A 24,939-nucleotide genomic window follows, 5' to 3' on the forward strand; every position below is an offset into this window, starting at 1 on the left:
AAACAGGGACACTTGCTTGAAACCAGGCTTAAATGTCTAGAGATCTTTGAAAGATCTCTAAAGAGAAAAGAGAAAAGAGAAAGGCAGATAAAGAGCTACATTTATCTCAAGGATCAGAGAGCCTCTGTGAGGTATCTGTCCAACCCATAGTTTTATCCAAGTTTGTAATTTCACTTATATTTTTAAGTAAAATAAGGTAGACTCATTTTTAAGGCTTTTAATTGAATTTATGGGTTTATTTTTGACTACTGAATTTCAACCATTTACATTTACCAAACATTTACCTGATAGTAACACTGTCTTGATTAAATCTTACTTTCTGTTTTGTTGTTTTGTCACTAAGAATTCTGAAAATCAGATGAAGACTCTGAAAGTAGAACTGCTACAATTGCAAATAGATTTAAAAGCTTCACTTTCTTTCCTGAGGTCTGACTTTTTTGTGTCTGTATGTGTGTGTATGTCAGTAAAAGGGGAGGGCAGAGGGTTCAACATGACCTGCGGTAAATATTATCAAATGAAATTTAATTAACAACCGTGATGAGATACCAAGAGAGATTGAACCTCACCTCCCAAAACTGTACTAGTTTTCTGTTGTTGCTGCTGTTGTAAAAATCCCTTATTTTGCTGACACTTCGGAAATGATTGTGATGAGTAAAAAGATACTGTCTTTGCAAGGGCAATTTTGCACTAAATTTAATCTGTCTAAAAAAGCTGAGGTGAAACACTAAAGGAAAAATAAAAACCCCAGTGAAGATTCTGCACTGCATTTGACTTATTTTGGAACTTGTATTGGTGCAGTGCCTGAAATAAAGCATAAAGAGCTTCAGATTTTCTGAAGACACTGCAGAAGTGAGGAGATAAGTGAAGAAGACATTAAATGCAGCAAAACAGAACATAATTGTCGTGAGGTGGGAGGTGGCTAAGGAATTAAAAATTAAATTTACTTTGCCAAAATTTCAGTAAATAGCTCTGATAGAAGTTAGCTGTCTTGTAGCAAGCACATTCCTGATGCTGGGTACTGGATATTCCCATCCTGCATTGGGAGGCCCTAATTAAAAAAAGGAGAAAGGATGGGAGATGCAAATTATGGTTTATATGCACATAAGTACCTAAAATAAAAGTTCTTCCAGCTTGATACATCAGAGTGCTACTTTCTGTTGATTTGTATTTCCTGTGATTGGAAATAATTGTAATAGTTTATATACTCGCGTGGTAATGTTTGATTAATTTCAATTTATCACTGACTATATAATATCAATTTATATAGGGAATGTGCATATTGGTGTGTATACACCCATTAAATACTTTTGAAATACTGTATTTGTGTTACTTCATAAAAAGAATCAAATATTTTTGGATGAATATAGTAAGCTCTTTCCACAGCATGATTTCAAAAGCTGAAGTGAAACTTAATTCAAATTTTATTGTAAACTTAAGGCTAAGTCCGAACTAACTGAAGCCTGAATACTTTTAAAAACTATCTTCGTCATAGATAATTGAAGTGTAGCTTTCTGAGACAAACACTTTTTTCAGCCCTCTACAAAATGCCTAAAGTAGTTACAATGGAAAATGGATAAATCGTTTGTCTGCTCTTTTTTTTTTTTTTTTTTACTTTCCCGTAGTCTGAATTTTAATCCCAAACTAATACTAATCCATATTTTACTGTTGATCAATGTAAAACTAAGGGGATTTTTTGAAACTAAATTTTTTACTTTGATAAAGACTGAAAGGTATAATTTGGATCACTTGTATTAAAGACTGCCAAATTAATACCTTTCAATTTTTTTACACAGAAGAATCTTCTGAAGTGCTGTGTGATTCAATTTTCTCTCTTAAAAAAAAAAAATTCAAACTCAAAATTATCAACACTGTAGAAACAGGTAAGAATATGTCTCTATCATATATATTTTTTTACATTACTTACTTATTCTCCTAGTCCAGACAGTAACACTTCAGTTTTGACTAATATTTTTATAATAATTTCCTGCTTCTCTAGTTTCTCTTTTAGTAATATTTACCTAATTCACTATAAAATGAAAATGCAAGACAAAACCTCAAAGACCTTAGAAAATACTGTCCAGTAGATTAGCAACCTAAGGAATTCTCTCTCCTTAAAAGATTAAATATGCCCAGCTAAATCTTATGACTATAAGCTGAGTCCTGCTGGTTTTGAACTAATCATTTGCAAAATCAGAGGGGGGAAAAAAAAAGGTGACACAAGAAAAAAAAAATGTATTCTGGTAGGTGAGCCACAGCAGGGCAATTAAGATGATATAGCAGAGGTAGACATCTGCTCCTCGACAGATACAGTTCCACTGATGCTATCTGTAGCTGCAATCCTTCCGAGAGATAAACAACATGCGAGAGCAACGCGCAGAAGGAAATGCCACACTGAGAAAGTGGTGATCGTGTGGCCCCTGTGGTCTAAGAAAGAGACAGAGGCAGCAAGAGAACAGGGGAGGGGTGTCATTTGGGGCCTGTGCCAGGCACATGCAGGTGGCAGCAGTCATAGGACAAGCATGCATCAAAATGCAGAGATGAGAGATGTGTGAGATCTGACACTGGAGGGGAGCAGGATTGCAGCAAAGATGAAAGCACAACAAGACCAAGAAAAAAAGAGATGGAAAACCCCTTTCTAAGCTCTAAACATAAAGTTAATCCATACTGAAATTAAAAAAAAAAAGAAAAAAGAAATTAGTAGGTGAATTATTCTCTCAAATTTGAAGGCTTGAAGGGTTTTTCAGAAGTTCAAGCTCACATTCAAGTTGCTCTCAAAGTTAATCTGAACTACGCTCCCAAAGTCGATGATTACTTGCTGCTGTTTCATATTACTTTCACAGCAATGCTGAGACACAGCAGAGGTAGTATTCCCTCTCTCCCTGGCTGATAGGTACAGAGAAAGCCTAAAGGAGGATGTGATATCTACTGCAAACAAACTTTCAAGCCACAGAGTGACACTGTTTAATTTAGGACAGACTTGAAGCAACAGTTCACTACACAGCCAGTTCCATGACCTCATTGGAAAAAAGTTTTCTAGTGGCCTTCACTGGTCATGCCACTGACTTTTCATGTCAATTGTCACTGGGTTCTTTGTCAGGAGAATTTGGTGGTTTTTCTTTGCCGCCACGGGTTCACAGTCCCGCCAAAACTGAGGGAGCATCCTTTCTCTCTCTAGCTCTCCTAATGGCAAAAAGGCTTAGCATTCAGTTGACTTAAGAAATTCTCCCAATTTTAGGAGCTCTCTGGAAAACTCACAGCAAGAACTTGAGGCCAAGCAGTTTGCAGAGAACCACTGTTCAGAAGGAAATGCAGAAATACCCTGCTGAGGGCAGGTCCTCCAACTCCTGTGCCGTGCTATCTTCCACTTCTGGGCTGAACCTGGTGCTTAGTTTACCTCAGCAGAAACTGAAGAACTGAAACACCAAAGTGTCATTCTTTCTCGTGGTGGAATTTCAAACCAATAATTACAAGTTTTCATAATGTTTGTTATTACAATTCTTCAGCCTGGTTACCCTGTGGTCTCATTCTGTAAAAAAATTATTTCTTTTCTTTGTCTGTGAAGAGAAAAATATCAAACAGAAGAGCTTAATGTAAAATCAAAAGGTGGAGTGAATCACAAGCCCTCATACAATATTGTGCTTTGGAGAGTTTTTAAATTGCTGGTCCTGGAAGCTTCTTACCAGGAAAACCTGACTCTGAAATGTACTGTTTATCTTAAGATGGTAGAACTGGACTTAATGCCTTTAACGAGCAATTCTCCTAAGGCCAGATTTTGCCATCCTGACGCAGTTCTTACCCCAGAGAGGATGACGAATTTAGATACTTCTTCTGTCCACTAGATGCTCATAAACAGACTCATCTCCAATGTATTCATGAGGGAAAAATGTGCAAGTCTTCCTGTTTGCTTAACTGCACTTTTGTCTTCCTTCTTCTTCACAGAGTGAGCATGAACATTCAAGTGATGCATCTGTTGGTTGTTGATTACTGATTGGGGCTTTTTTAGATTATTACTTTTCATTCTAGATCTTTTAAATTTCACATTCACACATGCAAGCATCAACGTTTCTTTCTGAGATACGTATTCTGGAAGAACTCAATCCTGTGGATATTTTCAGGAAGTGAAAAAAACACTGTAGAGTCTTGTAGTTCTTGTCTACATGACTCAAGAAACGTAATTTTTAAATATGAGCATGAGATTAGATCACTAATTTATTAAAATTTCTTCTAGATCTGTATAAAATTATCAAAACAGGAACAGGAACAATATCACCAAAGAACTAAGTTGTTCTATAAAGGTGTGTGTAATGTAAAATTTCAGCTAGTCTTCATTCTGCATTTCCAGTAATTATTTCAATTATTTAGGGCAGCCAAAAAAAGTCTGATCTATGAGTTCCTCAGATAAAGCTATCATTTTGGAGAATGGGGTTTTCCTCTTTTGGAATATCTAAAACATGCTTTTCCACAGAGAATGTCAGTTCCTATGTTAGTGCTCTGCATAGTCATTTGAGTTCAATAATTTCTGCACATGAGAGGTGCTAATGTAGCTTTGTTTTTTCCCATTTATTAAATCTTGATTAATGCATTTGGTGTGCCTAACCCTGCAATATATACTTTATTTATAACTATTCTGATTTTATTACTCTATTCCTGCTTTTCTACCTTTTTTTTTGTATTTTGAAAAAAATTATTTAGAATAGCAAAGAAGCACCATTTCTTTCTCTCCATTTCCTTCTCTTAATGCAGAAATATATCTGATTTTTTAAAAATCACATTATTAACTTAAAATTATTTTAAATGTTTTGGGTTTTTTTGTATATTGCTTATTAGATTTTAACCCAGTGAGGAACTTTCACAGAGCAGATTGTCCATATGACTGTATTTTGCCTTTTGACTGCAGTCTATCACTTGAAAGTGTGTCCCTCCTCCATTCCAGCATTGCATTGCAAGCTTTTTTATCTTTTCTACCTTGCTAGAGGCATTATTAGGGCAGCTCACCTTTGACCAAATGGGCAGATGAACATTCATCCTCTGGAGCCAGTACTAGTGCTGTTTGGTAGATCAGCTCTCAAATGGTACTGAACTGTGACCTCTTCTTCTGTTCAAAGACTAAATACATAAGCTTGAGTTTCCATTGGTGCCAAGCCTGGGAACCTGAGCTGCTCCCTAATCCCAGGTCTTGCAGCCAGCAGCACAATGGGCAGCTCACCATGCCAGCCGGCCAGCCTGAAAGAATGTCTTTATTCTCTCTTCCTCAACAAATTGCTTATTGTTTGGCCCACAGGCTGCTAGACCTTGTGAACTGTCCAAAACTTTATTGCTTTAATGTTAAACTTTCTTCTCTTTTCCCTCTGATTTTGCTTACTAATAAAATTAGCTGCTATTTTCATGTCTTAGTAATCAAATTGTAAAATATATGGGGGTTTTTTTTGGGGTTTTTTTTGTTTTTTTTTGTTTTTTTTTTTTTTTTTAAGAGTGTATCTGCCCCTTGGAAGCCTGTAGGAACCACAAAGGTAACACAAGCCCTGCAGGTTTAGTCTCTTCAGAAAGAAATCTGTGGAAATGTGAAGTGTGAAGTGCTCAGTATTACTGAGAGGAAAATGGAGCCAAAAGCTTAAGTTTCCAAATATATATACCATTTTTTTTGTTCTTGGCCTCATCTTCACTGTGGCTACAATGTGCTCATTGTGACCATAGGACAAAACACTTATTTGGGGTCCTTCTGTTTAGGACTTGTTCAGGACTAATTGCCTTCAGAGGAAGTTAAAGCAGAGTGCCAAAGTGGTGTTATTTATCTCTCAAGGTATTTCTGGAAGCACCCTTTGTTTTCAGCAGAAGTTTCTGGGAATGTGATTGCAGGATAATCATTGTGCAAGCTGGCACTAGGCAGAGCATTGACAAGATAAGGCTGATATTGCAAAATTCAGCCAGATATACCCTGGGAAAAGAAGAGCTTCACAGGTGTGACCCCAAAATATAAAGAGAGGAATTGCTTCATAAACATGGCCAAAAACACAGGACCCAGCACCTCTGTTGCTCTTCCTCATCTCAGCAAACCTGTGCTGAGACGTTCACGTGTTCAGTGGGAAGCCTCGTCCCTGTTTGGAGGTAGGGAACTAGGGGAGAAATATCCTTGTGAACAGTAAGGTCTGCTCTGATCACCTGGAGAGTGCTAATTAAGATCAATTTAAAAACTCATGCAGTTCTTAACCATTTTTTGCACACAATGTTTACGAAAGCTGAGTTAAGTGCACAGCTTTCTGGAGCCGTACATGATCTAAGAATTGCACAAATTTCTTAAAAGTGCCAGTGTGCTTGTCTGTATATATATTAAAAAAAATAGACTCTTTCAAGTATGAGAATGGCAGCACAAGAGTAGAAGAACTGCAAAACTAAAATGTCCACATTAAACTGATATATAGTACATACCAGATGATATATATACTGCCTTATTGTTCAGTTGTGGCTCGGGAAGCTAAATGCATAATTTAAGATATATGTATAGTCTAAGGGTCAAATGCTGTCAGTTACATGAGTGTAAATCAAGAGCAAAAGCTCCAAAGTGACTGAAGTTGCAGTACCCTGGATTTACACAAGTGTTGCTGAAAGCAGAATATGAGTCAATACGTGTCATCAATACAACTGAGTTAGTGGTACTGAGGGAATTTTATGATATGCATGCACCTAAATCCTTCACTCTTTTTTTTTTTCATGTTTCATACTATTACACTTTGTGTTTCAAAATTTGCCTGTGTTTTTAAAGGAATAAGGGACTCAGATTCTGATTTTGTAAGTGAAATGTCCACTTCCCTCATCTAGCAAATTTTCTCAGTCTTCATAACAACAGGATAAACATCTCACATTCATGGAAGGATTACTTCCCTGAGTTACATTTAGGGCCAGTCTTAGTTTGTATAAATGCATAATTCTGAAGCCCAGGAAAATATTGCTAGTCCAGCCAGATGACTGCATGCAGAAATGCATCCTTGTCATTCTCTCCATTCTGTTAGCAAGGGTACAGACTGTTGTAGGGTCAGGAGGCAAAGTTTCCTAGACATGTAGAAAGCAGGATCTGGATGCAGCAGGAAGAATTGTGTAGCTGGTTGAAGTCAGTGGGTATGGACAGCTGGCAGCTAAAGACAAAATCAGCTGCTGTAAAAGATCACAGGACAACTACCTTCACTGATACATCTTGGGGGTTTTTTTGAGAGGTTTAGGAAGAAAAAAAAAAGGCTATGCATGGAACTCTGCTTGGAAGATACAGTGCAAAACAGAGGTATGAAAACTCATAATCTGTTGGGGAATTAGCAGAGTACCTGTTCGATACACCTGGTCTTCAAAGGCCTTATTTAACATGGAGAAAGAATATATGACTTTCTGGGTGGAAAGGAGGTTTTAATTCTGAAAGGAGGTTATATGTTAAATATATGGTGGCAGTCTATTCAATAATAGAAGTCAAGTCCCTTACTTGGGAAGGCAGAATCTGGTATTCTATCACATAAAATAATGTCATTATTTCTCTAACATACTTTTAAATCGAAAGTGTTATTTTAAATCACTTTTTTATTATATTCTTGAATACCTAGAAATATTAAAAAGCTCAAAAGTAGATTCCCCAGTATTCGCATAATCAAAAATGGCTGAATTAATTTGAGACATACTTACAAAAAAAATAAAATAGCTATTTCAGATTACAATGATCAACTGTGGGGGCTTACCACTTCAAAAGAAACAGAAGAAACCTCCATGTGTGCTCAACACACACACACTCCCTTATCCAGTTAGAACAATATGTAGGTATAGATTTGGCAGGATTGTTTGATCCCAAAAGGATTCGTATAAGAAAAACTTCTCTTTCAGAGAAATGATCTCTCTAGAGACTGATAGTGATGATACAATAGGCTGGAGTTGCTATTATTAAAAAAAAAATTACTACTTTTTCTGACTATGTTTCTTTTTTTCCCAGTGGGATTCTGATTCCAGACAATCAACTAGCCTGATATCCACTGGGAAAGTGATGACACCATAAATTATTTAAAGGTTTGAAAACCAAAAGAACTACTGTATATAACCAGATTGGATTGACTTTTTAACTCTTTTGATTAATAATATATAAAGCCTTAGATATGTGAATTGGTCGAGTGCTAACCTGTTAACAAAAGGAGTAGAAGGGTTGAATTCTATCATCTCTAATAAGTTATTCTACTTAACATATTGGCTAAAAAAACCCAAACAAATGTAGAGAGCTCTGCCTTAGTCTTACACCTTTAATGCATCATCAATATTTAATGACTACCTAATGTCTCTATATATCTGGACAAAGATGATAATTTGATCACCTGGCTTCCCAATTTCAAATTTCCCAAATGCTTTCTCCCAAATTCATCAAAACACACAAGTAGAAAGTCGATGCAATTTCAGTATCTTGGTTTGGGGTTTTTTTGTTTGTTTGTTTGGGTTTTTTTGGTTTTGAGTTTTTTTGGTGTTTTGTTTTGTTTTGGGAGTTTTGTTTGTTTGTTTTGTTGTTGTTTTGTGGGGGTTTTTTTTATTTTTTTTTGTTTTTGGGTTTTTTTTGCTTTCATTTTAACATTGCTAACTACTTACAGGTAAAAAAGAAAAAATTAAATTTCAAGCTCCTGCAAGAAATTGGGGCAAGAATTTCCTGAGTTTATGACATTTTATCCTCAGCAGCAGGATAAGAGTAGATACGTGTGCTGCTTCAGACAGATTTCACGTTCTACCGTTCTGCTGCTGGCTCTGTTTTAACTATTCCCCAGGTTCATAAGTTTTGGTCTCTTTCATGCTGTTTTGGGTGGAGCTCAGAGAAGCGAAGTGTTGTTCTTTCCTCTGGAAGTGTAGATGAAGATTCATTGGACAGCCTGCATTTCTAAGCAACAAGAAAACTCTACAGAAGACAGACCAGATATGTTTCTTCCAGGTTGCCCAAGATGCTTTAAGACACAGGTTACCCAGGATGACTTCAGTAGGATACGTTAGTTTGCTTTAATAAATGCTGTATTTTCTGGCCAATAGACAGATATTTTTCCTCTGGATTATTTTTTATTATCCCATCTGAATCTTGACTCCCTTAGACAGGAAAAATAGGAAATAAATCTTCACTGTTTTCTATTTCATCATTCCCATGTACAAATCCTTTAACCATGTAATTCAACTCTCAATTTCCTTCTGCACCAGACATTGACTTGACCTCAAATGCAGTGTCCAGACACAGCAACTCTGATTAATTCTTTTTGCCTCCTGACATACCCAGAAAGCCATCCTTTCCTGGTCCCCTTATAAGTGTGGTTTCCCATGGCCCACTTTCACATATTAAAGTTTCTGAACTAGCAGGCGATCTGCTATCCATCCTCTGGCCTGGACCAATAAAGAATACCTCACCCTGTTTTTAAAATATTAAAATCTATGTGAGATTTAACAGTGCATAAAGGAAAACAAAAAATTCAAATCAAAGGCACACTCTAAAATTTTTTTCAGTCCATCTTCCTTGATTTGATCAATTATTTTGGTGTGAATTTCAATTGATGCCATTAATGGAATTCAAATTAATTTATTATAATATGAACAAAATTAGAATCACATCCTAGCTCTGAGAAAGAAATGAGGTCCAAACTCTTAATAAAATACAACTATAGAAAATTTTCACAACCCACGATTATACCTGAATTAGATCTCATTTATGATGCCAATAATAAAAGTAAATTATTTATCAACATTTATTAAATCTTCATGGTTCCCATCATTTGACTTTCACATACACAATTACTATGTGGAATCTGTTGCCATATTCTGTTTCCCTTTCTCACTTTAAATATCGCCCAATTAGGTCATAGCTCCCTAAAATATAATGGGAGCATAATCATATGCTATTAAAAATAATAAGAATCTCACCTATAGTTAATTTATATCCACACCTTTTTTTCCTTATACCTGCCATATCGATAGCAGTGTAGGCACATTACTTTGCTAGCTGTCATGGTTGTACACACCACTTGAACAATCCATACCCATTCTAAAATAAAATTCTAGATACAGTGTTACTTTTGCACATTTTCTTGAGGCATTTTAAGATCCAACCAGGGCACTGAGACCAGCATATGACTTAACTTGAATGGCAAGTATCTTTCCCTTAGTATCTTTCAACTGTCATTAAAAAGAAAAAAGCAATCCACATTTGTTTTCTTTTTCATCTGGGATTATGTGACAAAATGATCTCCTGCATCTAATCAATTATTTTTCTTCTATATCTTTTGCATTTTCCTGCAGAACTATTTGCAAGTGTAACAGGAAGATCCTTAAGAGATAATCTGGTGATTATTGCAAATTCAACCTTGGGTGCTGTAGGCATTAAAAGATGAAAATTGCCTGAAGTCCGCTGTTGTACAACAAATCTGTACCTTTGGACTCCTGTCCTGAGGTGAAAATGCAAACCAGAGAGATATTTAGAATCATTTTGACAGTTCATAAAATTAAGCAGGGATTAGGGATTCTCTCAGAAATAAATAAATAAAAAATATTATGCCACAGGGCTCAAACAATGTTAATCACATCTCTTTGCAACAGGTATTACTGCACCCCACTTTTGGGAAGAAAAAGAAGTTATATAATTATTTCTGGCATATATTTAGAACTGATGATTCCAATTCAGAAATCTGAGCAAGTTCAATTTAATACAAATATGTATGATATGTACACATACATGATTAATGTTTAAACTACCCATTCAGTTTAAGTTTATACACTTATGGGTTCCTCAAAAATGTTGTGTATTTGTGTATTCTATTTTCTTCTCAATTTTATGGATTAGCCCAGATAATACAAACACTTGAACATATGCTTAACTTTACATAATGAGAATGTCTTGCTGATTTTAGGATAACTCTCGATCTACATGAATTTAAGCAAAAGCCTAAGAGTCTACTGGGAATGTAATCTGTGGTGCCAGTCATTTGAAACACACATTTAATAAGAAAAAGAATTGAAATAACTGCAGCAGACATAGATGACTTTGATTCCTGCTGTGTTGAAGGCAGGTAAGCAGCAAACATGGATAAAATGAATTCATAACAAAAAAAACTGTGCAGCTGCAGGGAAATACATTTTGGGTGAGCATGGAGTTTTACAGTTATCCTCCTAAAATTACCCTCCGACTTTTCAGGCTTTTTAGTACAGTAAAAAATGTTTCCTTTTCTTTTTTGAAAGCAAAACGCAATATTGAGGTACTAAACAGCAGTTCTAGTCTGCTTACAAGAGTGCATAAACTTTCCTTTCTGGATGAAAAAAACCCATTATTATAATACATTTGCACAGAGTTTATAATCAAATTTTCACTGTATTAGATCAGTATCATGTTTCAATATATTTAGAAAATATTCAAGTTAATTTAACACTTTCTAACAAACCAGAAATCCAAAATAGAACTAGCTGCATTGCATTTAAAAAAACTTTTGAAAGCACAGAAATACTTTTCAAGTTTGACTATATGTTCAAATTTCAGTTACTGAGTTTAAGCACTGAATTTTAAGCTTTTTTTTTTAATGATGTAAATACTTCTTTGTAATAGATGTTAACAAATTTCCCGACCCAAAATAGAAAAAAAAAATTCTTCTTTACATAGCACGGTTTAGGCATTTGAGTTATAATTAAATTAAAAATTTCTTCAGAAAATTAGTTTTTCATCCCACTTTACTCTAGAATGCTGACTGGAGCTAGAATAATACATCACACAAATGTTGATTTAAATATTTAAACAAATTCACTTACTTTGGATTTACATCCCCTTTGGGCTCTACTTTCCATGAACACTCTGATAAATAAACTTACTGTAAGGAGGATCTGCTGGGATGACAAATTATAAACAAAAATTGAATACATGTGGGAAATGAATTTTTGAATTCTAATCATCAATTGTTGCACTAGCAATTAAAGCTGACTGGAGGACAATAATTCCATGCTACATTAATTTTCAAGACTTCATGTCTTCGTGCCTAGTTTGGTTTGGTTCGCTTTTGTTTCTGTTTCTGGAGAAAATGGTGAAAATGCCCACACATGTAAGTGTGTATCTGTATATCAGCCAGGGACACTACTAAAGGACCCAGACTGAAGTCTTTTCTCAACCTGAATCACAAATTACTCATTTTCACCACTGATTTGTAGATGTGATTACTCAGAGTTAGCTAGAGGAAGAACACAAGCCTGGGCTTTTTGTGTCCAAGGCCACTGTCAAACTGCAGGGCTCTCAGCAAAGCCAAAAAGTCTGTTTTGCTCCTTCTCATTCTCCAAAATATTTCCATTCAGATGAATTATGAATGTAGCTGCAGAGCTGAAAGGGCTGAGATGAACTTCTGTCCAACACAGGGACATTCAATGAGCACCACTCCCGAGGTGAGCTTGGATTCCTGTCCCCTCTCAGGTTTGCAGGGGGAAATCCTGCAGTGGGATTCATCCTGCACAATTTGCCAGGGCCCCGACGTGCCTGGACATCCCTATGGGCTCCCAGTCACACAGGGACACACCGCCCATCCTGTTCGTTTGCTGATCATCCTGGAGGGCCAAGCATGGCTGTTCATGTTGCAATACTGCTTTGCTCTGGAAGAAAGGGATTGAGAGGAGATATAGGAACTAAATGCTACAAGGAAAGAGGCTGGCCTGAGCTCCACGTCGCTGTCAGCCTTCCCCTTAGGAGCCAGGGCTTGCACACAGCAACCTCTGAGTAGACAAGCTTTGAGGACAGACAAAGCAAGAGAAGTTTCATCTCTTCTCCCCGCAATTTCCTCTGTCTGGGCTGGGTTCCCAGAACAAAGAGTCTTTTCACCATAGCTTCATTGTGAGATGGTACATGGTGATGCAAACAGTACTGCTGTTTGTCACTCACTGCACAGGCCCATCCAAATCATGATCATGTCATTCAGTTTCAGTCCAACCAACATGAACTCTCAGTTTCATGGGGCAATTCATATATCTCTTACCCTAAATTCATGCAACATCTCATAAGTGCAATATAAAGATCATGTTGGCAAACAGACTTTTAAGGGAATTAATGGGTTGTAGAGTTGTGTATGTGTCAGTGTCAAAATATTTTTGGTGTCCATAAGTGTTAGGAGAGCCTTAAAAAGGCTTCTGTTTGGATTTTATCACTGGTTGGACAAGTAGCCATAGTGCCTTCAGCAAGCAGACCCTCACTTTTGACAAAGCAGCTGGCACATGTCTCAGTAATTTTAGCCAGAAATTACATCAATAGCAAGTTCTTTTCCTTATAGACAGCTGGATAGTGAGCTTTGATTTATTTTTATTTTTGTCCTCAGGATAATGGTTTCTTACTTACTTATGTCAATGGTCAATAGCATAACAAATCCTTCATCATGAGAATGTGTGTATCACTTTTCAGTAAGCCCTGGCCCTTTGAGGTGAAATGATATACTGCCACTTAGTTTAAAATTGACATCTCTCCTGGTTGCCAAGGCAAGATAATTTGCAAATCAGCATTTTGCGTGAAGCTTTTAAGCCAATCCAGCTAGGCAATGGCTGCCATTGCTGTGCAATTAGTGTCTAAAGCACTTAAAATTACATTATTTAAAAAAAAATTCAGAAAATTAGTGATTTTGTTCTGTACATGGCCTGAGACTATGTTGCTGAATGAATACCAGATCTGGACTTAGAAAATTATAGCAAGGCTCTAGTCTGATTGGAAAGGAGTGAAGAATGTGCACATAACGACACTGGCAGACTTGAAATGAGAAATTTTAGTTTCACTGTTCTTCAGAAAAAGCAAATACACACCCCCTCATAATTAATTCACAAACTGCCTGACTTAGCACAGAACAGTAGCAAGTGACAGTTACAGGAGGAGAAGGTAGTCACTGCCATTGGATTTACATTCAGTTAAGGCAGATTCTTTTGAGCACAGAACTGAACCTGAAAATGGCCTAAATTTCAGATTTTTACTTTAACTCTGTCAAAGACTTGTAGACTTTCTGGCTCTTATTTTGGTTTTTGAAGGCAGAGTCAAGAGAGAAGCATGTTTCGAGGCAAGTGTTCATTTTAGAAGATATGTTTCAGTTTCAATTTCATGTATGTTTAAAAATCTTCGATTTTTTGGACCTCTGGCTTGAAATCTATCTAATCTATCTAATCTATCATTGAAAAAAATTTGGATGTGAGAAAAGAAAATGGGGAGATATTTTAGAAGAGAGTCTGTTTATAAGAGAGGAAGGTATCTGGAAAGAAAAAAAATTAAACCCAAAAATTATCACAAAGTTTGTAATGGACTAAATGTATTACACCTGTTTTGATTTCTTTATATTGGCTTTTTAAAACCATATCTAAAATTTTCCATCCCTTGGTGTCTATCTGGTAATTTTTTAATTTTTTTTTAATGTCAGCACAGATGTGGCTTTATATTCAACTTAACTTACCAGTAAATATTTATCAGCTATATGCTACAAATATTACAAGCTGTTCATTAGAGTGATAGAACTAACACAAGTATAAAAAGCCATCCAGTACCTCAGCTTTCCATGAGTCTGAGGCCCTTTCTAGCTGCCTCACTAGAAAACTTGCATATTAGACATCTTGAATGAACTGTAGAGTTCACCCAAGAGTCTGCAGCAGAACTCAGGGAAAATTTCCCATTCTATTGTTTTATTTGCTCTTGACACGTTTTCATGAGGTAAGGCAGGGGGAGAACTTGCATCACAAGTGTCACAAGCATCTGTCCACTTATTCTCCAGCACACGGCTGGTAGTGTTACACTGGGGTGTCAGTGTGAGCACAAGCAGGTACTGTAGGGCATCTGACCCTCTGGATGTTCACAGACTAACACACCTCTTGATAAGTCTTATATTTGCCTGTAGGTTTGGCTTCTGCCCTTCTCTTCGCAGCTTATTTTGGTTTGGGTTTTTTGTTGTTGTTGTTGTTTGTTTGTTTTTTGTTGTTGTTGTTGTTTTTTTTTTAATGTAGAATGTCAAAATAAATCCATAACCCAAGTGAGATGTAGACCATCACAAAGAGTGACTTGGATCATCTCCAGGAAAGCCAATTAACAGAAATACTGTAAAAAAGGGTAGAAATTGAAGCAAATGGGGGCCAGGCTGTTTTTCACGTGGACATTTTCCCTGTAACAAACATAATGCTAGCTGTGCTAGCTGGCAAAAGACAGGTTTGACACTGTTAGAAGTCCGTGGGTGCTCAGTGTTTATGTCATACTGATGCACATGGTTGACACGTCAGGGGTATGTGGAAAATAAACTGCCCAGTCTCTCTGGGCCTAACAGTTTACAGACCTCAATGATATACTGTAAAGGTGGTGCTTGACTTCAAAAGCAGTAAATCAGAGTGCCACCAGAAGGTGCTGACAAAATTAAGCAACCATGATTGAACAGAGAACAAAAGCTGTTCTGCATAAATAGTTATTTCCTATTCAGACCTCCTAATATTTAATTTATACCCTTATTTGTCTTTTATGAAATTGCTTTAATTCTGAATGGGCAATAGGTTTATGAAGCAATTAACAGTACAATCATAAGGGTCTTTAGTAATGTATGTAGTTCCAAAACTAAGTTTCATTAAGAAGTATTGGATTTGATATCATTAAGAAAATATTATATTTTATCAGAAGAATGCAAGGGATTGTTAAATAGCAGATGATTCAGGTTGATTCCTATATTTCATAAGTAACATTTGAAAAGGCCAAAAATAATATGAGTTTGTTGGTAACAGATCTTTTAAATTCTGTCAGGTAGATTTTCTTTCATTCACTCACAAGAAATGATGTTTCTTTGTGTCCTGCAGCTCAACAATTCTTGTCATTGGTATTAGTGTGGATACAACCTAAAGGTATGAATCCGAAATCCAAACTCTGTGAAAACCTTAATATAGACCTTGGCAGTGTGACTCAATCCTGTTCATTTTCAGTATTCACAAACCTGAGAGAAGAATGAACTTTAGTTTAGACCTAGATTTTATGGATTAGTGTGTATATGGATTAGTACATATATGTATCTACTTTTCTCTAGAGAAACAGATGAGGCTTATTTGGTATTTGTGAGTGCTTAAATATTCCTTCAATCCAGAGTCCACATTTATCTCTCATAGAAAACACCTGTATCTTCATGGAGGCAATAATCTGAAGAGACATTTCTCCACCAGTAGTCTGCCAAAAGTTACCCAGACAACTACAACTTTTACATGAAAATGAGAAACAATGAGACACAAACTCCAGTCTGCTGAATGAAATTTAATGAAGATAAAAGGCTCACACTGCCTGCCTTGATTCCAGTGAAGATGTCAGCTGTCACTAGCAACTCCTGATGTACAGCATGTCTGAAGCTGATTGTAAGGGCCAAGAGCAGAATGCAGACACCTACTGCAGTACCGGTAACTGCATACTGATCCACTCAAGCCAGGATTGGAAATTAGAGAGATGGTAAATAAACCCCCTCACATTGCAGTGTCAATTTAAGTTGCTAAAAATCTTTTCACTCCTTCTGAATCCTAATTTGAAACACCATAAGTAGAAAAAAACTCTGTCATCCCCTGAACAAAAATAGGAACCAGCCACTCAGCTTTGCCCCATCCTCTATTGACCTGCCACAAGTAGATCCCAGAGTTTCCTCCTGTTTGTACATCATTGGAGCCCTTCTCCCAGTCTGCCTTTTAGGTGATGGCATGCAAAGAGGAGCTTAGCAGAACAGCAAGGGACGAATTCTGTTCCTTAGAGCAAACGAAAGGAGGACACAAGACAGTGTGTCCTAGTCATAATACAGCTATGTCTGTTCTCACCCTATGACATTGCTTCTGTTCCACAACAATTAATTTTACCCTGTAAGAAAGCACGTGAAATGATCTTTTAGTGTTACCTCTCTTGTGGCAATGAAAATTACTCCATTACCCTGGAGTTCATGATAGGTAATAACAAAACAAAAATGCAAATATACAAGGAAGTAAAAATAAAATTTAAAAAATCCAACATTTAAACAAACCTCACACCTCCCAAAACCATCTGAAGTCAAAGAATTTGAAAACAGCACCTCACTCTCATGATGCTCACAGAGTGCTTTTCTGCTCACAAGGAGTCCATGGGTTAGTAAAAATACAGATATTAATGAGTGACAGTGGTCTAGCAGAAACATACAGGTCACTCTATACCATTTCCCTTCCTATCCAACAAGAAATGTCAATTACAAGCTCCCTACCCCACTGCTGTTTTAGAGAATTAGTTGGTGTGAGAATAATTCTCCTTCATAGTTGATCTTTTTCTTTCTTTTTTTTTTTTTTTCCCTGTGCAGTAGAGGGAGAGCTATTGCCATAAGACCACGTTCTTTACCATCTCAGTTACCTGAGACAGGAAGTTGAGAGCTGCCACTCTACAGCAAATGAATGAGTTTTTGCAAGCAATGTCACCACCTCAAACAGGCAGAGATAGTGGTCTGCAAAGGTGATTATTTGCATTGCTAGGCTAGACGTTAACACCCTGAATCCAAAACTACCTGACCTTTCTCAAGTCTCCCTAAGGTTTACAAAGTATAATATGATCCGTTCTGACAAAACAGCAAGGGAAAACACTAAAAAACTTCTTAAGAAGAGAAAAGTGTTCTTTGTGGGTCAAGGATTTGGTGCCCCGGTGTAATCACAGACAAAAAAGAAATCAATACCACACATAGCCCTTGTAGGACAAAAGGATAATTGTCTGTCACAATTAGCTAGACAACATGTACCTCTTCAATGCTGGACATTTTTCTCTTTCTTGTCTCATTGTATGCCTTTTCAGCATGCTCTATTCCTTTTCGCTCTGCCATCCCCTCCCAAGTTATTCTGCATGTGCTTTTATCCCTGTTCCCAATTTCCCATGCTCTGCTGGCTGGGGTTTGAGTGGCAGGGAGGAATCTGTAAGCAGGTGTTGTGGAAGTGAAGCGTGCCATCCGGCCAGCACATTAGGTAAAGTAACGTTCCCCTGGGAACCCTAATGCTCACAACTGCAGCAGCCCCAACTGTTTTTGCAAGAAGAGGAAGAGGCCAGTCCTGACCTCTTCTGACCAGATGTTTTGGAAATGTGCCCATTTTTAGCAGATACAATAGCTGTCAATTTATCAAAACTGTAAGAAGTATTAACAAAGCAGACTCTTTAGTTACAACCTAATAGTGAAATGCAAGAGAAGAAATTAGAGATATGGAAGAGATTAGGTTTGAGTGCACAGGACCATATTCAAAACTAGTTCAAGAAAATTTTCAATTTACTGCTCTGTGTAATATATGACTGATTTAGACATGAATGCAGATAAAAAAAAAAAAAAAAGAAAAAAAGATCATTTTCATAATCCTATGCCAAAAATGTTCAGGACTCTGTATAGACTAGACATAAAAAAGAAGCAAATGGCAGCTAATGTAAAAACTCATGCTGTAATGAAAGCAATTGAGTTACCGATTTTGAGGCTCATTTGGAAACCCTAAATCTCCTGCCTTGAGGTGTGGAAGGAGGGAATCCATATTCCACACACAAGAGGAAACTGTGATCGTGTTCTTTTATGACTATCCCTTCAAATTGCTGAAATGGGAAAGAAACATCTATAAAAAGCATTTCTAAACAAGCAAATATTCTGCTTTCCTTCCTCCTTTTACCCCTAATTTATAGCCCACCAAGGACTCACCAATTTTCTTAAACTTTTTTTTTGAACAAATACCTCTTCTCAGCATAAATATATGAAAGCAATCATTTGCATTATCATTTTAAAGAGCCAGGATTTCATTCTGTTTCCAGTGTCACAAAGGGGTAAACACATTTAATTTTTATTTTGAGAATCAGTGGAATTACAGGGAGCTTGCACTCCAAGAAGTGAGAACAGAATGGGGTGCCGAAGGGTTTTGATGGCTAAAGCTTCTGGATTCATGAAGCACTTAGTCAGGCTTTTTCCTTCACAATTGTAAACAATAGCTTGCTGATAACCAAGATGCAAATAACCAGAATGCTGTGCTTAAAATTAGAATTTCTTTTTCTTACTGTGATGGCCTCGTTGAGTAATAAGGCTTTTTACACAAAATAGAAACACTGCAGTAATAACAATATTTATTAATAGTAGCCATAAGGTAAAGGTTTTAATTTAAAAATATGTTTGTTCAGCATTATGGTTTCGCATTTGCTTTTTCTGACCAAATATGAAAGACAGATTTCATTTCATTTTTTCATCTGTGTTATTTGAAGGAAACATTTCTTCTCCAGCATAGCTTTTGCAGCGTACAGTGCCTATCTGTGCATACAAAGCATCCCATATGGTTGAAGTAGGCTGGAGGGGTTGCTACTAACCATATTTAAAAAAGCAGATGTTACTAATCTTCTAAATATTACCCCCAAATTATGTCACTTGTGACTGACAACGGTTGGGCTCATCAATCCCTTCCAATGTCCTTCTGCATGTAACATGTCAAGGAAAGCAAATTTCGACCAGAAAGCATGGCTCTGATGGGCAGAGCACTTCACTATTGAAGTATTAAGCAGAATGTTAGTTCCTACAAGAAGAGGTATCTATATACTACAGGCAAGAAGGAAAAGAAGTTTGCCTGCAAAGAGGCCATTCAGGTAAACTTTTAGGACAGCCATTTCAGAGTCAGGCTGCACTGTGACAAGCTGAGGTTTTTAGCTCAAAGTGCCTGTCTGAGCCATGCAGTGCACAAAGGCAACTTTCCTTTACATCCACAAAAGGCTTCTTTACAGGTTTGTTCATGACTGTAAGAAGGTGCTTCTGCATACAAAGCCAATGTCAGGTCCAAAGTCAGTTTTCAGGCAATGGCATTTAGAGTAGTGAGTAAACAAACATGAAGGGCACTGAACATTTTGACCATAAATGACACAGAAATGACATAAATTTGATAGCATTTTATAAGCAAAGTTTAATTTTTTTATGGCAAAAACATAGTGACTTTTTTTTCATTATCCGTATAATTCCCTCTCATTACAAACCCCAGACACTAGTCACCAGCTCAGATGTGAGCTAGTGCCTTTTCTGAATTTCGAGAAAGTTACACTTAGAAAAATTTGGGTTATATCTTAACGAAGAATCAATTAATGTACTAGTGGTTTACAGATACAATGTATCTCAAGTTCAATTCTCTGTGTTCCCTTGCAAGGCTCACTGAAAATCTTTCCTATCCAATTTTTTTTTGTTACCATCCTAATATTTTTCCTTACAGGTACTGTGCTTTGACAACTCTGCCTTCTTCCATACAACCTTCAAGAAGATAAATGCATTAGTAATATTCTTAAAAATGGTCTTCAGATATTAAGAAGTATGTCCACACTTTGGGAAGGGCTAAATAAGAGCATTTGCCTTAACATTATGGTATAAAACTTTATATACCAGTCTGTGTTTTCCTTTTTGGTTTTTTTTTTTGTTTGTTTGTTTTGTTTGTGGGGTTTTTGTTTTGTTTTGTTTTATTTTTAACATCTTTATCAAAGGTTTCCTTACCTGTTTAGTTACAAGGACTGCATGAAGTCCTAGTTGTCTGAAAATATGAGGATAGAAAAGCTTCTTCATTCCTAACTGGAGCACTTTTTGGCTAAAATGTGATCTAAATCTCTATTACAGCAACTTTTGTCTGCATATGCAATTAGTACCTCTGTTTATCTTTACAAACATCTGTTTCTTTAGAGCCAAAGACACAAACTCTTACAAAGGAACATCACATAGGCAGTTCATCCTCCCGTACCTTTTCATAGCACAAACAAGATGTTTTATTTGGAGGCAGATATCTGGTTCTACAATTGAGGTTTCACTACTTTATATTTATACTTTTCATTTTTCAAAAAAGCAATTGTTATGCCTATAATTTTCAATAAGGTCTAATCTCATTAGTAAGAGTATAATGCAATTCTCTGTTCCACACTTACCTTGCAAATTTTTATTTTTGTCTTTCAGAACACAGATGAAATGCATTTACACTTTGCTTAGTCTCAGTTTGTTTTCAGCATGGACTGCAACCATTCCAAGCAGAAAGTGAATAGAATTTGGAGAAAATTCTGTTGTGTGACTGGCAACAGGCAGAGATGGTTAAATGTCAGCATTTTGGTATGTAATTTACTGGTCAGACACTTCAGTGTACTGCCATCCAACAAACCTATGAGACATATTATCAAGGAATGTATGCCAGCTCTTTTCCAGAAAACTGCTTGATGCCTGATGCCAAGTACTGGTGGGTGTATACCTTTTTATGCTGTCACTGCATTCAGCCTCCAGGGTGTTGCGTGAAAGGATCACTGGATGTTAATGAATAACAAAATGTGTCATTTCCCCTTAGAATTTATCTATCTATCATATACAGTGAAAAAGACGTTTGTTTTCTTCTGCCTGTATTTACATGTGTGTCAAAATACGTACTGTTAAACCTGGCCACATGCTTAGGCAGTATGTTGTCTTGTTAGTCTTTTTTTCGTTATTACTGTTGCACACCATCATACCTCCCATTTCATATAAAAAATAAGTACCCCAGTAAAATGAATTTGGGCGTTTCCTCCTGGTTAGAGTAGCACCTTGAGTTTAAAACTAAAATTTCCACAGGCAATGAAAAGCTCTTAACCTATTTAAGTATATTTCCACTTATACATCAGCAACATATGATAGAAAATAAAAATGTGAGAAGCATCATTAGTGATCCAAACCACAGCAAAATAAATAATATGAAAAAGCAATTTGTGACTACCTTGTGAAATAGGTATTAATGTTTGGCATAATCAAATTCTTTTAATGACATACTATTGTTGCCCAATTTATTTATTGAAATAAAGAGTTCAGATCTGCAGATGATTTTTAAATAGTTTTGAGAGAAAACACATTCATTTTACACACAAGCCAAAGCAACCCATGAAGGTCAATCAAACAACCCACAAGCCAGTATCAGGCCATTGAAGTCTGGCTGCACAAAACCATGGTGAGGCAGTTTCTGATCAGCTAAAGAATAAGTGCAATAGGTAAATTTTAGAAAAGAAAAATCGGAAGATGTTGTTTATTATAAGTATTTCCTTCAGTTTTTCTTTAAACCTTCCTGACTTGCAAGTTTTAATTTTTAAGTATTTGCCCATGGGTTTCTCTCAAGTAAACCATGTTCAGAACATCAGGGCATCATAAAGAAATCTAAATAAATATTCCAGTGCCACTTCTAATATTGTTTCGCAGCTGCACAAAAAAATCGGTGTAACTTGTACATATGGGAAGAATAGTTGCAGGTATCAAATCGCACTACATACAAGTAATTTTATTAGAAAATCTAGCAATTGTAAAATACTATTTTTAATTTTCTTTGCAAATTTTAAAGGTTTTATGTGGTACCAATATTTTCACAGACAATATGTGCTGTTTTCTAGAGAAAAATATGTGGGTTTGAGTGCATGCACAGTTTTAACAAAAACTCATTTCACTGTGGGTCTTAATTGTGTTTTTCAGCAAACTGATTTAAAGTTCCCTGGGGCACACATACTGTAGGATTGTGACATATCACACCAGGTTAAGTCAAACTCAAAACGCTATGTGATATGACAGCGTGTAAAACACATGATTAACGCACCCATTGGGAAACTTGGCTCTATGAAAAATGGTGCAACAGGGAAACTTGGGGCACTCTCTGGTAAATTTTCCTTTTTAAAAATAATAATTATAAAAAAAGACTCAAAATATAGTACTGTGTTACCTTCTGTGTGATATCCACATCTTTCTCCTTTGGATAAAATGTCACTGTCAAAGATCAACACATATTTGTGGTCAATGCAAAAAAGTAAGAAGTTGTATTCTCTTGGAAAAGAATTTATTTTTTGACCATTTAGTCTATGACTTTGATGAAGAACCTACAAAAGGTCCATAAACTATAATTTCACTTCCTGAAATTATAGATCCATGCTACACCTTTTCTACAGAGGATATAAAGGTATCATTTGGCAACACAGGGAGACCAGGTCTCTTTTCCTCTCTCTGTAAGAGTAATCATATCTTGTGTCCACATTTTCTGGTCAGAGAGCACCCACTATTACAGTGGTGTCATGAAGCAGCACTATGAGATACACCACATATATTTCAGATTCTGTTTACTCCCTCCTGTAGCACTGTAAAGAAGCTTCTAAAATTGCCTTCCTTTGTGATATGTCAACCCCAGTGTGGTGCTGAGCAGCACAACCATTGGCCACTCTTCACTGATGCACTTATTAAGAAACAACAGGTTTTTATATTTTTTAAAAGTCTTTTGTAGCAGCAAACTGTGATGCTATTTGACATTTTTAAAAACTGACTTTTTTATTGGAGGTTTCCCATTCTTTCCTTGCTGGTCCCATCAGGTTTGAATTGAAAGGTTAACTTCAACTAAATTTGATAAGGATAGAATTTCAAAAACATTGGCTTTCTGTAAGTCCTGTCAAAATAGACAGCTGGCAGTGGACAGAGATCATTTTGCATCCTTTCTCAGAGAAAAGCTTAAATACCTCTCAAACCTTATTAGATAAAAGAGAATCCACAGTGTCACTTACCTGCAGTGCTCACCTGGATTGGAAAGCAAACCTAAAATTCTTGAAACAACTTTTTATTGCAAAGTGTCTGGTTTACTACACTACTACTTCCTGCGATGCAATAGAAAATGGAAGCACGAGAAGTCTGAGACGCTCAAAATAATCATAAACATGGGATCCTGCATACCATGACTTCGTGCCAGAACACAGCCAAGCCATGAGTGAGGACAGATCATTTCCCACAAGGAGAAGCTGACAATCAGTATCATCCTGTATACTTTCATCATCATTTGTTTCAGGTTGTGCTGGCAGACCTGAACAACTCCCCAATTCTGCCAATTCCTGATGAAGGGAGACAGGTATCCTTACAACAGACTAAGTGTCCAGCTTGTGCTCCAGCCATAATTCTGCAGTTGCCCTCTGAACTCTTGGCCCTGAAGGTGATATAGGGAAACATTTCTCAAGCCACTGACCTGCCTGAGCACAGCTACCACAGACACTGCAGGCGCTACAAAGCCCCAGGAAAAAGAAGATCTGTGTATGCTGGGAGAGGCAGTGGATGGAGCTGGGCACTGAGGGGCTCTTTGTGAGTCACTTGCCTGTGACATGCTCCAGGGTGAGGCAAATCAAGCAGAGTTATTGCAAACGTTACAGCTTCCATATCCATTCTGGTACAGTCGGATTAGCAGTAAAGCCCAATACTCAAATGTTGATATGTAGGCAGAAGATAAAATTTTATCAATCCACAGAAAGAGAAAGGAAAGCTGTTAGATGTATCTAGTACACCAATCTTGTACACCTTAAAAATAATCTAGCTTTCAATTCTGTACTTTTTGAAATTAAGGATCAATTAAAATTTGAGATACTGGCACTCACAGTTCCCAGCATCTTGTCCTGTTTTGGTTGCATTTCAGAATCTGAAATGCTGGGACATTTGAAGGATGACATTTGACTAAGGCATTATTTACTAATAGGGTGAGTTTTCTATAATCTATGCAGATAGCAGATTTGATTATGGGCAACTGGGGAGGGTGAAGATCATCCTTTCAGTGGGATCACTGTGGATAGAGGGCCACAAAGAGAACCATTTGCGCAGGGTTACCACAGTTTTGTTGAAGATTTTGCATTCCGACCTGAAGCATCCAAATGTTTTGGACTGAAATTGTAGATCATGCTGAATTATGTTTAACATATTTGGAGGTCAAAAAGGAAATATTTCCCTGTCTCTCTTCTTCAAGGAAAAATAAAGCATATGTCTTGCTCCCATCCTCTCACAAGAACAATAAGAGTGGCTTAAAAATCAAGTGTTATGAATGTTCAATTTGTTGATTAGGCTGTGTAAAATTTAAAGGTTTTAATGTCTAAAGCAGAGCCTGCCAAATCCAGATTATTATCCCTCATAACAATAATATTAGCAATAATAATTTTAAAAAAATAAGTTCAGCAAA

The 24,939-nt window shown here is 36.6% G+C and overlaps 1 long non-coding RNA gene across 2 annotated transcripts; it reads left to right on the top strand.

Annotated features, from left to right (window-relative positions):
* The first annotated feature begins 10,893 nt into the window (after positions 1-10,893).
* Positions 10,894-23,428, top strand: LOC136292701 (uncharacterized). 2 transcript variants are annotated; one of them, XR_010721942.1, is made up of 3 exons: positions 10,894-11,048; positions 16,108-16,438; positions 20,922-23,428. It is a non-coding gene; the product is annotated as an uncharacterized lncRNA (long non-coding RNA). The 2 variants fall into 2 exon arrangements; XR_010721943.1 differs by lacking the exons at positions 10,894-11,048; positions 16,108-16,438 and adding an exon at positions 20,214-20,292.
* Positions 23,429-24,939: the final 1,511 nt, after the last annotated feature.

This window comes from Chamaea fasciata, unplaced genomic scaffold (genome assembly GCF_029207755.1).
Source record: "Chamaea fasciata isolate MVZ Bird 193981 ecotype frontalis unplaced genomic scaffold, bChaFas1.0.hap1 SCAF_7, whole genome shotgun sequence".
In the NCBI taxonomy this organism is placed as follows: domain Eukaryota; kingdom Metazoa; phylum Chordata; class Aves; order Passeriformes; family Sylviidae; genus Chamaea; species Chamaea fasciata.